The sequence below is a fragment of the Sciurus carolinensis genome, chromosome 1, assembly GCF_902686445.1.
Source record: "Sciurus carolinensis chromosome 1, mSciCar1.2, whole genome shotgun sequence".
In the NCBI taxonomy this organism is placed as follows: Eukaryota; Metazoa; Chordata; class Mammalia; order Rodentia; family Sciuridae; genus Sciurus; species Sciurus carolinensis.
The window spans coordinates 92,565,803-92,579,031 of record NC_062213.1 but is presented as its reverse complement, the minus strand read 5'-3'; the positions used below and the strand labels follow the sequence as shown (position 1 = coordinate 92,579,031).

The window sequence follows — 13,229 nt, the reverse complement described above, 5'->3', positions numbered from 1 at the left end:
AAGCCAAATGTTTATGTGTGTGTGTGTGTGTGTGTGTGTATTCAAATATCAAGGCATCAGTCCTAAGCAAGTGTAACTTTGGCATTTTTCTATACTTAGATCTAGCTCCAACGCTACCTCTGAAACTCCTCATAAGTGTAATCACACTCCATTATTAGAATTCACCTAAACCTCCTTGAAAAATTAAAGCCACATTCTTACATCTGCAGTGATCCATAAGTCAGCAGAAATGTAAAAGTAAGTTTTCTAATATTAGACTTACCTACTCCAAAATAACGTAAGAAAATTGAATGATCTCCTGGGCCTGGGGGTGCATCTCAGTAGTGGAGTGCTACCCAGCATGAAAGGATTGAGTTCTATCCCCACACAGCAAAAAAAATAAAAATCAATATATCTTAGAATATATGTTAATGCTAATCCAAATAATCTTAATTACCATGCAGTATACTGACCTCAAAGTTATTCTAGAAGATCCCTGTCTAATTAGATTTGTAATCAGATGCCCTGGGTAAAAATATATGAAAGTGTTCAAGAATGATAACTTTCTTAGTATTTTTATAAGGTAATTTCTATTTCTGATTTACATTTGGCCTATTGACAAATAAGTAAATAGACTTTAACTCTTCCAATTCAGGTTAATTTCAGCTATATCTTAGTTTTCTTGCTTAACCCAGTAGTTTCCATTCTCACTTATTCCTGAGGATGACTTCAAGATTGGGACATTTAGCAATACAGAAGGGCACAAATCATGGACCTGGTCTTCAGCAGTCACTCTCTATCCATGGAGCCTTCTGGATCATGGCATCTGACTTGCAGCAAAATCATCCCTCCATGCTGACGTTTGTTAAGGTGACCGGGATTCCTGCAGGTCTCAGGTCTTCATTCCATTAAATTTGCTTCCTTGTTCTAAATGTGGCCCCTGCAGGAGACCTGATAAGGCTGCCACAGTCTCACTAAATAAAATTCCTGAGGGGAGGGATTCTATCTATTTGCTCACCATTTTTCTTTCAGTACATAGAATAATACTTGCAATATTTGTCTAATAAATGTTTGCTGGCTAATGGACTCTTTGTTCTTTGATGTCCCCACAGCACTATCTCTAACCTACTATGCCTTGGTAAAATGGAGAACTTCTGTCTGTCTCTTGCTGCCCAGAGTTCTAGAAAAGAAATAGACACAAGCCTTGTATTTATTTCCTGTAAGTTAACTGGAGGTTGTGTAGAGCCCACCAGACCCAACTGTGTTCTCAATTCAGCAGGGCAGATATTGGGTACCACAGGTCATGAAGTAACTGAACCCCGATTACCTAGGTCTTGGCTTTCTCATCAAAACCAGTTTTACAAGGAAGCTCCTTGAAAAAGTACAAGTAAGCAACCCTCAGAAGTATCCATCAGTGACAGATCTTTAAGACTGGCTCTAGAGGAGGTGGCAAAGGGGAGGAGTGGTAAAATGTGACAGAGTGCAATACACAGCACACAGGAAAACCTTCTAAAGTTCTCTTTGAGAGACTCTCTTACCAAAGATCTCTCATCATAGTACTTATTTGCTTCAAATCTCTTTTGTTTTTTCCCAAGTTTTCAGTTTCCTGATCTCACTACAGATTTCCAGTCCAAATCTCCTTACTTCTCTTGCCCACCTTCCTACCTTCCAGTCTTCTATATCATGTCCTTGTGTGCCTTCAATTGTCCTCTCTTCATTTGGAAGCCCCCAGAAGCTGTGTCTTCAGATCTGGAAGATACAGTCATATGCTCTGCCAATATCTATGACAGCTATGCACCTGCCAACTAAAAATATGAAGAAAATGGAATGTAATTAGTTGAATAGACTCTACTAGCAAAGAGGTCTGGTAGAGGATTGGTGAGGGATGGTCATAACATCAAACCAGACTTGGAATTTTGTTAAGATGTAATTTGAATCCAAGGACAGTGAGCTGTAAAACCGTCTCACTTATAGGACGTGGATTTGGGGTCTCTGTTGGTGTGAAAACTATAAAACAGGATTTGACTTACTTTCAGGATTTGGAAAAAAAAATATCCTACAGGTCTGTAGCTCTAGACTCAGGCTTCAGCCAAAATCTCTTGTTTATATGCAACATTGGTCCACTGGCACAGGAAAGCCATGGTGCTTAGCATGGTATGAGAGACTGCTGGTTGCCCTTCAGGCAGTCTCCCTGGCTTATGGAATAACATCAGGGAGCAGCAATGTGACCAGATTTCACTCCACCCCTTTGCAGATAGGAGTATCTACATGACTATGCTCTCAGCAATGGTATATAGATAGAAACTGATGGGTGGTACTTCTGGGAAAATCCCTTGAAAGAAAGGGATTAGTCTGACTCAACTTGGAAACTTTTCTGGTCTTCCTTCTTCTGCCTGTAATGAGAATGTCATAGTGACAATCTTGAGACAATCTTTAGGTTGGAAGCCATGTGCTGAGTATGACACAACAGAAAACCAAGAGGAGCCCAGAATATTAAAGAGACAGATGTCAAATGCAGAAGGTAGATAATATCACAGATGAAGGGTGGGCCTTAAAGTGGAAGGGACCTGCATGACCAAACAGATTTTGTGAACCTCTCTGAAAAGATTTAATCTTTGCAGAAACAGATGTATTTAAGTGAAAGTAAAACACATGTCTGTGGCAGTGGAGACCCGGGGCCCAGGGTTACACCACATGCATCTAAGATGGCGACTGGAAGAGAGCCAAACAGCGTGCTGAATGCGCCTTGAGAAAAACAGGAAGCGTTTTCCATTGGCTGTATGATAATTAGTTCAGCCGCCTAGCATGTGGACAGATATATCTTACATGTATGCTTGAGCTTGTGATTGCTTGACCTTTAATAGGATTGGATGGACATATCTGGTTACAATTGCTTATGCATGAGACTGCTTATATATTGAGGGTGTTATCTGAATAAAGCGGAAGCTGCTTCATGAACTTCTGAAGAGTATGTGTGTTTGTCCCGCTGGTCGTCGGCAAGTGGCACATGTCTAACATTTTTAAGCCATCATTATTCTAGGTCTCTGTAAATACCGATCAAGCAAATTCCTAATATTTAGTAACTCTAAATTACACCAAAATGCAAAAAAATTGTTTCTTTAATGATGAAGAGACTTTAGTTCAATGAAGACAGAAGTAAGAATTGGGATAATAAAGAATATACATGTTATTAATATTTATCTACTGGTGAAATATTTTGTATATTTAATATTTTGAATACATAGTTAAGAGTATTTGGCATATTTGAGTACTTAATAAATTAGAAATGAAGTTCTAGGTCTAAAATGTCTAATAAACACATGATTTAGAATTGTGGGACTGGGGGCTTAGTGTTAAGTGCCTAGTGTGTGCCTTGGATTTAATCTCCAGCACTGAGGGAAAGAAAGAATTCTGGAAGGTTTTTAAAAGAAAAAAGTCAATATTTATTTGAGTTCCAATATGTGTTTTATACATGATTCTCCAAAAGTTTCCTAATTAGGAAGAAATTTCCGTTATACTGGAAGGAAACAGACCCAAATACTCTAAATTGGCATATTTCTTAAGGGAGCATATTTTCTTTAATATTCCATGGGTTTAATCTGATATTGAAATGATGGCTCCTATTTTTTATTTTGCCCTTCAATTGTGGTTCTCGTTTTCCTCTTCATTTAGTAATTTATACAAGTTCTTATTTTTTTTTTCTGTTTAATATCACAAAGAACAGAAGCCACAGAATAACCAAATTCAGTTAAGGGCAGAAACCTTATCTCTGCATTTATAAAAATGCCCACCGCTATGCATAGCAACCAACTTGTTAGATGCTTTGCACAACAGAAAGTCAAAGGACCCTTGGAGAAATACATATCATAACAGAGTCAAAGCTCCAAAACTCAGATAGAAAACTTCTCTGGGTAAACATGGAGCACGCACTATATAGTAGCATGGTATTCTACCAGTCCATCTGAATGATGCTCTAAATATCTTTGTCATCATTGATTTATAGGAATTCACAGCACAATCACCTATTCTCTTGAGCAATTAAGTAAACTAAGCGAGGACATAGATGCAGGGAAATTTGTCCAACAGAATTGTAATTTTTAAGTTGAAAGTTATAAAGAGAATTTTACTGTTTACAAACATCATGAGAAAAACTTAATAGTCACTATATAAATGCAATTTCTTTGAATTGTGATTACTTAAACACATGAGAAGATCTGTTAAACAATTTGCTGGTGAAGAAATCAAATATGGTACATTAAATTTATAAATACAATTGGAAGATGTCCAGGAAATTTAATTAACTAAGTTATAAAAATCACCCTTTATAAATACTTATTAAATGTTCATTAACATAAACTTAATTTTTTAGTATTGTATTTTGTTTTGTTGTCACTCAACACATTGAAAACTTTCATGCCATAAGCATCTGAAATCCTGTGCATGTCCCTGTGCCACCCTCAAGTACATTCCAAAGCTCACATTGAAACTCTTCTTAGATCATAGTGATCAGCTTTACTGAACAATGAAAACAAAGGAATTCTCTGTAAAAAGCAAGGATGAAGGAAATGCTGAATAGTTAGCACATTAATTTCTATCCCTGCTAACTTTTTACCCATTGAAATTATTGTCATTTTTTTCAAAATCAAACTGAATCACTTGGGGTCCCTTCAACTTCTAATTTCATCCTCATCTTTGATATTATCTTGCTCTTAGTGGGTTCACCTCGTTTCTGCTTCATTTTGCTGTCATTTTGACTGACTTGGCCTAGAAACGTCTGCCAAATTTGCTTTAGAAAACTTTAGATTTTTGTAAATTTGTAACAGTCTTGATGGAAAAATACATTAACCGGAGTATCTGGCTGCTGTCACATGAATGAGATCTGTTCTGTACTTACCAAGATGGCGTGTTCGCAGAGCTTTATTCTTAATGTGTGCCACCAGATGTCACTCTTCTCCGTATCTAAGACCAGTGCTAAGCTATCCCCACCCTCCCACATCTTGTGAAGGCCTGGTTTTGTTACCAAGTCTGTGACACTGGTGGAGACATTGCAGGCCCCAACAGAACCTTGGAGGATGAACTTAATCCCCAATATTCCCAGGCTGGCCAATCTGTCGACCTCAAGGGCATGCTCACAACAGTGACCTTCTTCCACCTTTTCTACTACACTTTCCCTGAGCTTCTCTGGTTTATGGTAACACATGACCCCTAATTATAGTTCCAAACTTTATTTATTGATGCTCCTCACAACAGTCATTCAGTCCCCCAGAGGGACTTGTCTTAGCTGTCGGGGTAGGGCAAAGGACTACCATGTTGGGAATGCAGTCTGTTTTCTCTCTGTTTTCACCCTTCAATCCATACAGAAGGCTTCTATGACCCTAAAAGGTGTAGGGATTTCTCTCCACAAACAAGCAAGCAATACTATAGCAGCAGACATTAGCTAAGTATTCTCTAATCCAATTCAGTTCTGATACTGCCCATCTGGAGATGCTGTCAGATCTCAGGGTTGAAGGTTCAGTCCCCAAGACTGCCACACACACATTTGAGATAACAATTACAAGCCCTAGGTCATTTTGTCTGTGCTTCTAACCACTTGACTATAAATCAGGTTTTCCTCCTTGGGTTTAATTAATTTTCTTGAGGTGTTCACAGAATTCAGGGAACACTTAAATTTGCCATTTTATCATAAAGGATATTACAAAGGATACAGATGAAGAGATGCACAGTCAAGGTGTGGGAAAAGAAGCACAGCTTTCTCCAGGTGTGCCACTCTCTGGGAGACTCCATGTGCTTAGCTAAGCAGAAGTTCTCTGAACTCTGTCCTTTTAGGGGTTTATGGTGATTTCCTTACATAAGCATGACTGACTTAATCATTGGCCATTAGTGATTACCTTAACCTGTAGTCCCTCTCCTATCCCCTGAGGTTGGGCTGAGGAACTGAAAATCTCAACCTATAATCTTGCCTCGGTATTTCAGATAATCTGCCCCAACATGAAGCTACCTAGCGCTCCCAGACAGCAACTCATTAACATATGGAAAGACACTATAACTTCAGAGACGTCAATGAGGTGTATGTCAGGAAGCGAGGGCAAATACCACAAGTATATTTCACAATATCACAGATACCCAGTACCTACCTCCTTCTAGAAAAGATTGAATTCATTACAAAATTGGATATCCATGGAAGTTGAGTTTAAATACAAAAAGTCTGACCTGTAGAGGTTGTTATTTCTCTTGGTATCAATGAACTCACCTAGCAGTACAACCCTAACTCTCCATCAACTATGTCCAGGTCTATACTGCTTTGTTTCTTCCATGGGTATTACCAAGGGCTCACAGTTTTCTCCACAACATCTCTTCAACTTTGAGAGGGTATTTTGAAGACCATCACAATATGATGGGTATATATTCCTTATTTATATATAAACAAGAGACCACAGTAGTCATGGTGAAGGATATCTCTTCCCTAACTATATTAAAAAAGGTAGAAATTGCATCACATAATACAATGCCAAATTTCCTTGGTATCCCTTTTCTTTTTCTTTCTCTCTCAAAATTGCACTCAGCACAGCAACTATTCCCTCCAACACTCAAAAAGCTCTTCAAATACTTCTAGTTCCCCTAGCTCTCTTTTCCCATCACCTCTTCTATCTCCAACCAACTTCGCTCTTTTGTTTAGAATTTTTTTTCTTTCGCCATTATCTCTGTACCCTTTCTCAAGGAAATCAATCACTGCATTCAATTGCTTCTAGTTCTCTTCCTGTTATGTTGATCAGGTCCAGACATTGAGCAGAGCGAGCAAAGAATTCTACTTAGAAAGAGGAACAAGAGGAAAAGCATGTATATTTACACATCAGTATTTTCCTAGGCACAATGAAGTTAAATTAAAAAAATAATGTAAGGGATAAAATGCAATGATCATAGGTCATTTGGAAACAAGAATATTGCTAGTGGCATCAAAAAATGATGTTTTTCAGAAAACAATGTTCACAGTATATAAAAAGATTTCTTCTAATTCTTTCTGATTCAGTAATCCCATTTTTAAAAGATACCCTCAAGAGGAAAATAAATGTCATAATGTACAAAGATATTTGAAGCGGTGCACAGTGAACAGAGGATGTCTTAAATGCCATATGAGATTCACAACCAAAATCATTATAAAACATACACATCAGGATGCAGCCCAGAATCTAAAGAAAAAATAAAACATTTTCACTCCGTAAAATAGAGGAAACAAGATTCAATGCTAATAGAAGGAAAAAGCTAGGGCCCATTTCTTCCCAGCAGGAGTGACCCATTCAAGAGTCATTTACAGATTTGTTTTAGTCTTGGTAGCTCCCAGTTCCCAGCAAGGAGCCTAGAACTGCAAGTTTAAAAAAATAAATAAATAAGATTGACCAATCAGTGGTTTTCAACCATTTTTCCCTCCCTAAGACTTTTGATGGAGATCATATGCTCCAATCAGGCACAGGAGACTAATTGAGGGCCAGGGAAGTTTGTCTCAATTAGTTGGATGTGTCAGGAGTGAGCAAAGGTAAGGAGTAGGTGGAAGATGAAGAAAAAAGAGAGAGGAGAGCAAATTAGTCTCCCTGCACTTCCAAGAAGATCTGCAGTCCAGAAAATTCACTTTCTCTCCAGTTTCTGATAACCAGGTATTGATTCACAGCCTCAGATTACTTCTCCCCACACTACTTCAGCTTCAGAGAATCACCATCCTACACTGCAATCAAAAGTTAAGGGCTGGAATCTAGCTCAGTGGCAGAGCGCTTGCCTAGCATGAGTGAGGCCTTGGTTTCAATGTAGGACATAGCGATAGCTTAGACTTAACTCAGGAGCTAATAAAAACAGACACTGTATGTAGCATCCAGCATTTAATCATTATTTTTCCTTGAAGGGCCTGAGAAGTAGCTCTTTAGGAAATACTGTAACTCATTACTGGAAATCCGATTCATTAGTTAGTAATGCCTCTCCTAACTGATGGTTTCTGTCCCTGGATGAGAGCCCAAAAGGAAATTTATCAGTCCTTCTCTAAGATCTTCAGGACCACTTTCTGTCATACTAGGGAGGAAGGAAGAGGAGGGCTACTTGGCTTCCATTTCACGGCTGGCCTCTCACAGCTCAGAAGTGTTTCTCTCCCTTCTGGGAAGCCACAATGGCTTTATTCAGCAACACAGATGTTGTGCACTGGTTCTGTACCCAGAGATTTGCTTCCTGGGGACAGAGAAAAGGAAATGGTTTAGCAGGGACCCCCTGACATCTATGGATCTCCTGTGCATATGTGACACCATTCTCTACCAGTAATTCATTTGCACCATCTTTTTTTCCTCCTTTCTAGGCTCAGAGCCCTTCCTTCTGAAGTAGTACATGGAGCCTGACCAAAACTGAGCTGTGATCCCTTTGCAAATTCATGAAGTAACAGGACAATAAGATGGAACCTTCATACACTGACAGTATTTGTTCTTTCCACCACCATTAGGCATTTGTGTGTTCAGGACACTATGATGCATGCTTGATATAACTGTAAACAAAAGAGAAAATCTGCCTATGTGAAACAGGTATTCTAGTAGGAGAGATGACATAAATAAAATACATAGAGTTTCATATACTGCTTGTTTTTCCTTTTCAGAAATTGGAAACAGCTAATTTTAGTATTCAAAATTTAAACACAACCCACATTGTACCCAGAAATTGTTTGCTAATGAATTATGAACTCTCAATGTATATATTTGCTATAGTTGGCAACTGTGCAAGAGTTCATTTTAACAGAATAACATGTCTCAAAATATTTGTCCTCATTTATACCTATAAATTTTTGAAATGTTAATTGCTGCAGCAGGAACTTATGACATCATAAAATGTGACTTGTCACAAAAAGTTGCTAGACTTCCATATTTATTACAACTAAATGTACTGAAAATAACAAATGTAATAGAAAAATTCAATCACAAAGATAGTTTTAAACATTTCCGAATGACACTTTATCCTAACTTGTGAGTACAGGAGATTTTGGTATGTTACCTATAATAATTTTCTTAGCGTTGCCTACCTTGGGACTCCAATCATTCTAACATATCTGTGTACAGATCTGACTAGAGTAGAGCACTTGAAAATAACATTCCATTGTCCTAACATCTTGAGATATCTATATATAATCTGATTATACTGTTTAGTCAGGAAATACCAAATTTAGGGATTTAGGATATAGAATGTTTGGTTAAGTGCTTACAAGTTTTTCTGACTAGATTTCACTCTAGCCAGGAGTTGTATAATATAGGACCTGTGTGCTCCTTTCATCAACATGAGTAATTATATCACATTACAATTTTTTCTTACAAAATTGTTTTTAACATTTTGCTGGGAAACTTGTTTTCTCTTAAGTTACTATATGGGTTTGTCAACAAGTGTATTTGGAAGCAGACCAAAAACAAATTTTTTAAAGGAAGAAAAAGTATTTTGCAAAAGAATCATATTCTGACTTTATTTGCATATTTATAAACTGCTGTTAAAATACTCTTGAAAATGGTATTTAGGAAGGCGCAAGTTGGTAGCATCAATTTTTTTTCATTTATAGCTGTTTCTAAATAAGATCACAAGATACTGTCTTGTGTTTTCCCTTCAAGTACTTTAAATACTTCAAGGTTTGATCTGAAGTGCAGGTAAAACCCTTTCATTCTCAAACTTACTAAACTAAAAGTTAACAATACATCTGATAGTGAGCAGAATATGAACACACAGAGTACATTATCAAAAGAGGAAAGTTCTTATGGTATTGGGTTCAGAGATAAAAGAATCTGAAACAAGGGTTTTCATGACTAGAAAATCAGAGCTCTTCTTGAGGTGAGTAGGCTTGTAACACCTGAGCTAAAAATTAAATGCAGAAATATGAGAGAACACTATATTTATCATGAACATTAAAAAAGCAACAGTTTAAGCATTACAAATAAGGTATGGTGATAAATGAGTTAGTATAACTTGGTTACCAATAGGCTGCACACTAATCAATATAACTGCTTGTAATTTCTAATCTTAAAGAATTTGGCTTCCTATTTAAATCTTCTTTTACAATAAATTATATAAAGTGTTGTTCTGTAACTCAAATTATAATGCTCATCTATAAAAATAATAGTTTCTTATTTCAGATATACTCAAAAGTCAAACTACTCCACTTTTCCCTATTTATCAAACCTGACAATTTTGAAAATACTTCTGGCATAGAAATACTGAATGAATTTATCCAAAGTTTCAAGCCCATATCAGTAAGCACTTTCTCAAAAATAATATTGTGCTGTATTCTCTAATATCACATGGTCAAATACTCTGTTGTCTAAGATTTTTCATGGGCCAGAGCAATTAAAGAAAATGGGATCGAATGTTGCTATTCACTTTGAATACTAAATTGTGCTTACATCCATTATGTTCATTTTTACCATTCATTAACAACAAAAATATTAAAGATAATGATGACATTTTGTTAGCAGAAAAATGGAAGCTGGTTGCAGTGGTGCATGCCTATAATCCTAGTTACTTGGAAGGCTGAGACAGGAGCATCCCAAATTCAAGGCCAGCCTGGGCAACTTAGAGACCCTGTCTCAAAATAAAATAAAAAAGGATGGGGATGTAGCTCAGTGACAGAGCACTTGCTTATTGTGTGGGAAGCTCTGGGTTTGAACCCTAGTACTGAGAAAAAAGGAAAAAGAAAAAATGGAGAAGCAATCAACAATAAAAATTTTAATCTTTTGTTAAAACTCTGAAATTATAACAAACTGCTGACCAAATTGAGGTAGAGGTAGACCCTACTGTGTCAGAATTTAGGTCTTTAACCTTAACCTGTATGCATTTTTTCACTCAATTATATAAATATGATTCAATCTGAAATGTGTATCATGAAAAAATAATTAAAAGATCATTCAAATGGTACTTAAAAATTCTTTATTACTACCTTAAAAATCATTTATAAAAATGGACACAATATTTTAACTTCCTTTTTTCCCATATATTTATTTGTTTTTCCTCCAGTGCAGGGGTAAAAAGACTATATATGATGCAAACATATATAATCTTGTAACAAAGGCATCTGGAACATAGCTAGTAGGCAGTGAACAGAAAATTTCACCATGGAGTCTAGAATTCCTCTTTGAAAGTTACATGTAAGTTTTGATTCATATCAAATTTTCTACAAAGTAACTAACTTCCTTGTTTAGACTTAAATTCCATTAAACAGAAATCTATTTCCATTTCAGAACACATACAAGTGCTATGGGATCAGAAGGATGGGAAATACTAGGTAAGGCCTAGTGGGTGGTAACTTCATCATGACTAGTAATGGAATCCACTATTCAACCTCTAAAGCGTGTAACTCAATGAAAATGTAATCTAGACATCGATGAAAGCAACCAACATAATTTGTGTAAGCAGGTTCACCACAAGTGCTTTTCAGTTTGAAGAAATGTTAGAGACATGTTGCATCTTTCCTCTTCCCCATTGGAAGCCTAGTCTTCATGATCCTCTGGAATGTTGCCAACGATGACAAAATGATACATTCCTGTTGATGGTATACTATTAAAATCCCCACAAAATAAACTTGTATGTCAGGGTACAGATCACTGAGACATGTCTAATGTGAGCCAAAGCTACTACCATTTGAATGAGACGAATGTATCCACCTTTTGGATGCCAGTAGAGATGGGTACTAGCAATACCTATCCATTTTTTTTTTTGGTGGGGGTTACCAGAGATTGAATTCAAGGGCACTCCACCACTGAGCCATATCCCCAGCCCTAATTTTATTTAGAGACAGGGTCTCACTGAGTTGCTTAGCACCTCGCTTTTGCTGAGGCTGACTTTGAACTCAGGATCCTCCTGTGTCGGCCCGAGCCACTGGGCAACATATTTTTTTTTTTTTTTTTTTTTTTTTTTTTAGAAGAGCCCTATGTAGACTGAGGAACCGAAACTTGAAGGACAGAAGATCTCTGGAGCACTCTCTTCTGTGCCAATGGGTACAAAACTAGTTTCTCCAGTAGTTCTTTGTGAAATGAGTCAGACTTCAGGGTTCTTTGGAAAGAAATGTCATGCTGGCTAAGGAGGCTGAACTTTGACTTCCGGTAGAAAGTTCACAGGCCTTCCTTCCTGCTGCTTGATTCAAAACACACGCTCCAGCCCGAACCATGGAGTACAGGTACCAAGTTGTCGGAAAACACCATGCAGTCAACCTCCTGCAAGCAGATGAGGTTGGTGTTGTAGCCTGTGGGTTCCTTCTGGATAAGATTATGGCGGGAGTCAAGCTCCAGGGTATAGCCCGCACAGTACAGGACAGTCCAGGAGACAGTGCGGATGAGAGCGTCCTCTATCACTTTCTTGGTGCAGAGATGCAGATGGTCAAAAGTGCAAGTACCAGGCCCGGCCTCCACCGGACACCAAGCTTCCGTTGCTGCAGGCGGGCGAGTTGTGCTCCACCTTGTCCCTGACATCACCCATCTACAGCACCGCGCGTTCAGGCCAGGCGTCCACGTTAAGCACTTGCTCAACCACTGCCTCCTCTCGGTGGTATAGCTTCACCAGGGGCTCGCGAGCTGCCGAGATCTCCGACCCAGACCCTGCACAGGCCGCGACTCGGCCTGCTTGGGGCAGGCCGGTTCCTCCTGTTCCTTTTAGCTGGGTCTCCTTTTACCAGGGGCTGCCTTAGCATGGTCCCGAGGGCGTTGGTAGCGATCCTGCGCAGGACTCGGCGGCTCGCTCTGGTCGCGTGCATGTGCTTGTGGCTGCCTTCGCCTGTGCAAACCACAAGCTCAGCCTGGACTCCGAGGACACACAGAGCACTCCAGCGCGCTGCATCGCACCAGCCGCGGTTTCAGTAGCCGCCTCAGTCGGGCTGCGATGCTCCACTGCCCTCAGAACCCCATCAAGTGCGGGGCGGGCACCTGGGAGCCTCCACATGAACCTGGCAACCCAGAGGGCGACAAGACCAGCAGTCATGCAGACGCCTGGTGTCAAGTGGAGACAGAGAAGCCTCACAAACTGTTAAATACTATTTTAAAGAGAAAATAAGTACAGCGGCTCTGGAGACTGAGGCAGGAGGATTTGAAGTTCAAAGCCAGCCTCAGCAACTTAAGAGAGGCCCTAAAGCAACTTAGCAAGACCTCATATCTAAATAAAACACAGAAAATGGACTGGGGATGTGGCTCAGTGGTTAAGCGCCCCTATGTTCAATCCCTGGTACCTAATAAAGAAAGTAAGTAAGGAGATAAAGAAGGTTT

General features: G+C 38.7%; 1 pseudogene; it reads right to left on the bottom strand.

Annotated features, from left to right (window-relative positions):
* Positions 1-11,308: 11,308 nt before the first annotated feature.
* Positions 11,309-12,909, bottom strand: LOC124966276 (2',5'-phosphodiesterase 12-like; annotated as a pseudogene).
* Between the last annotated feature and the right edge of the window lie 320 nt (positions 12,910-13,229).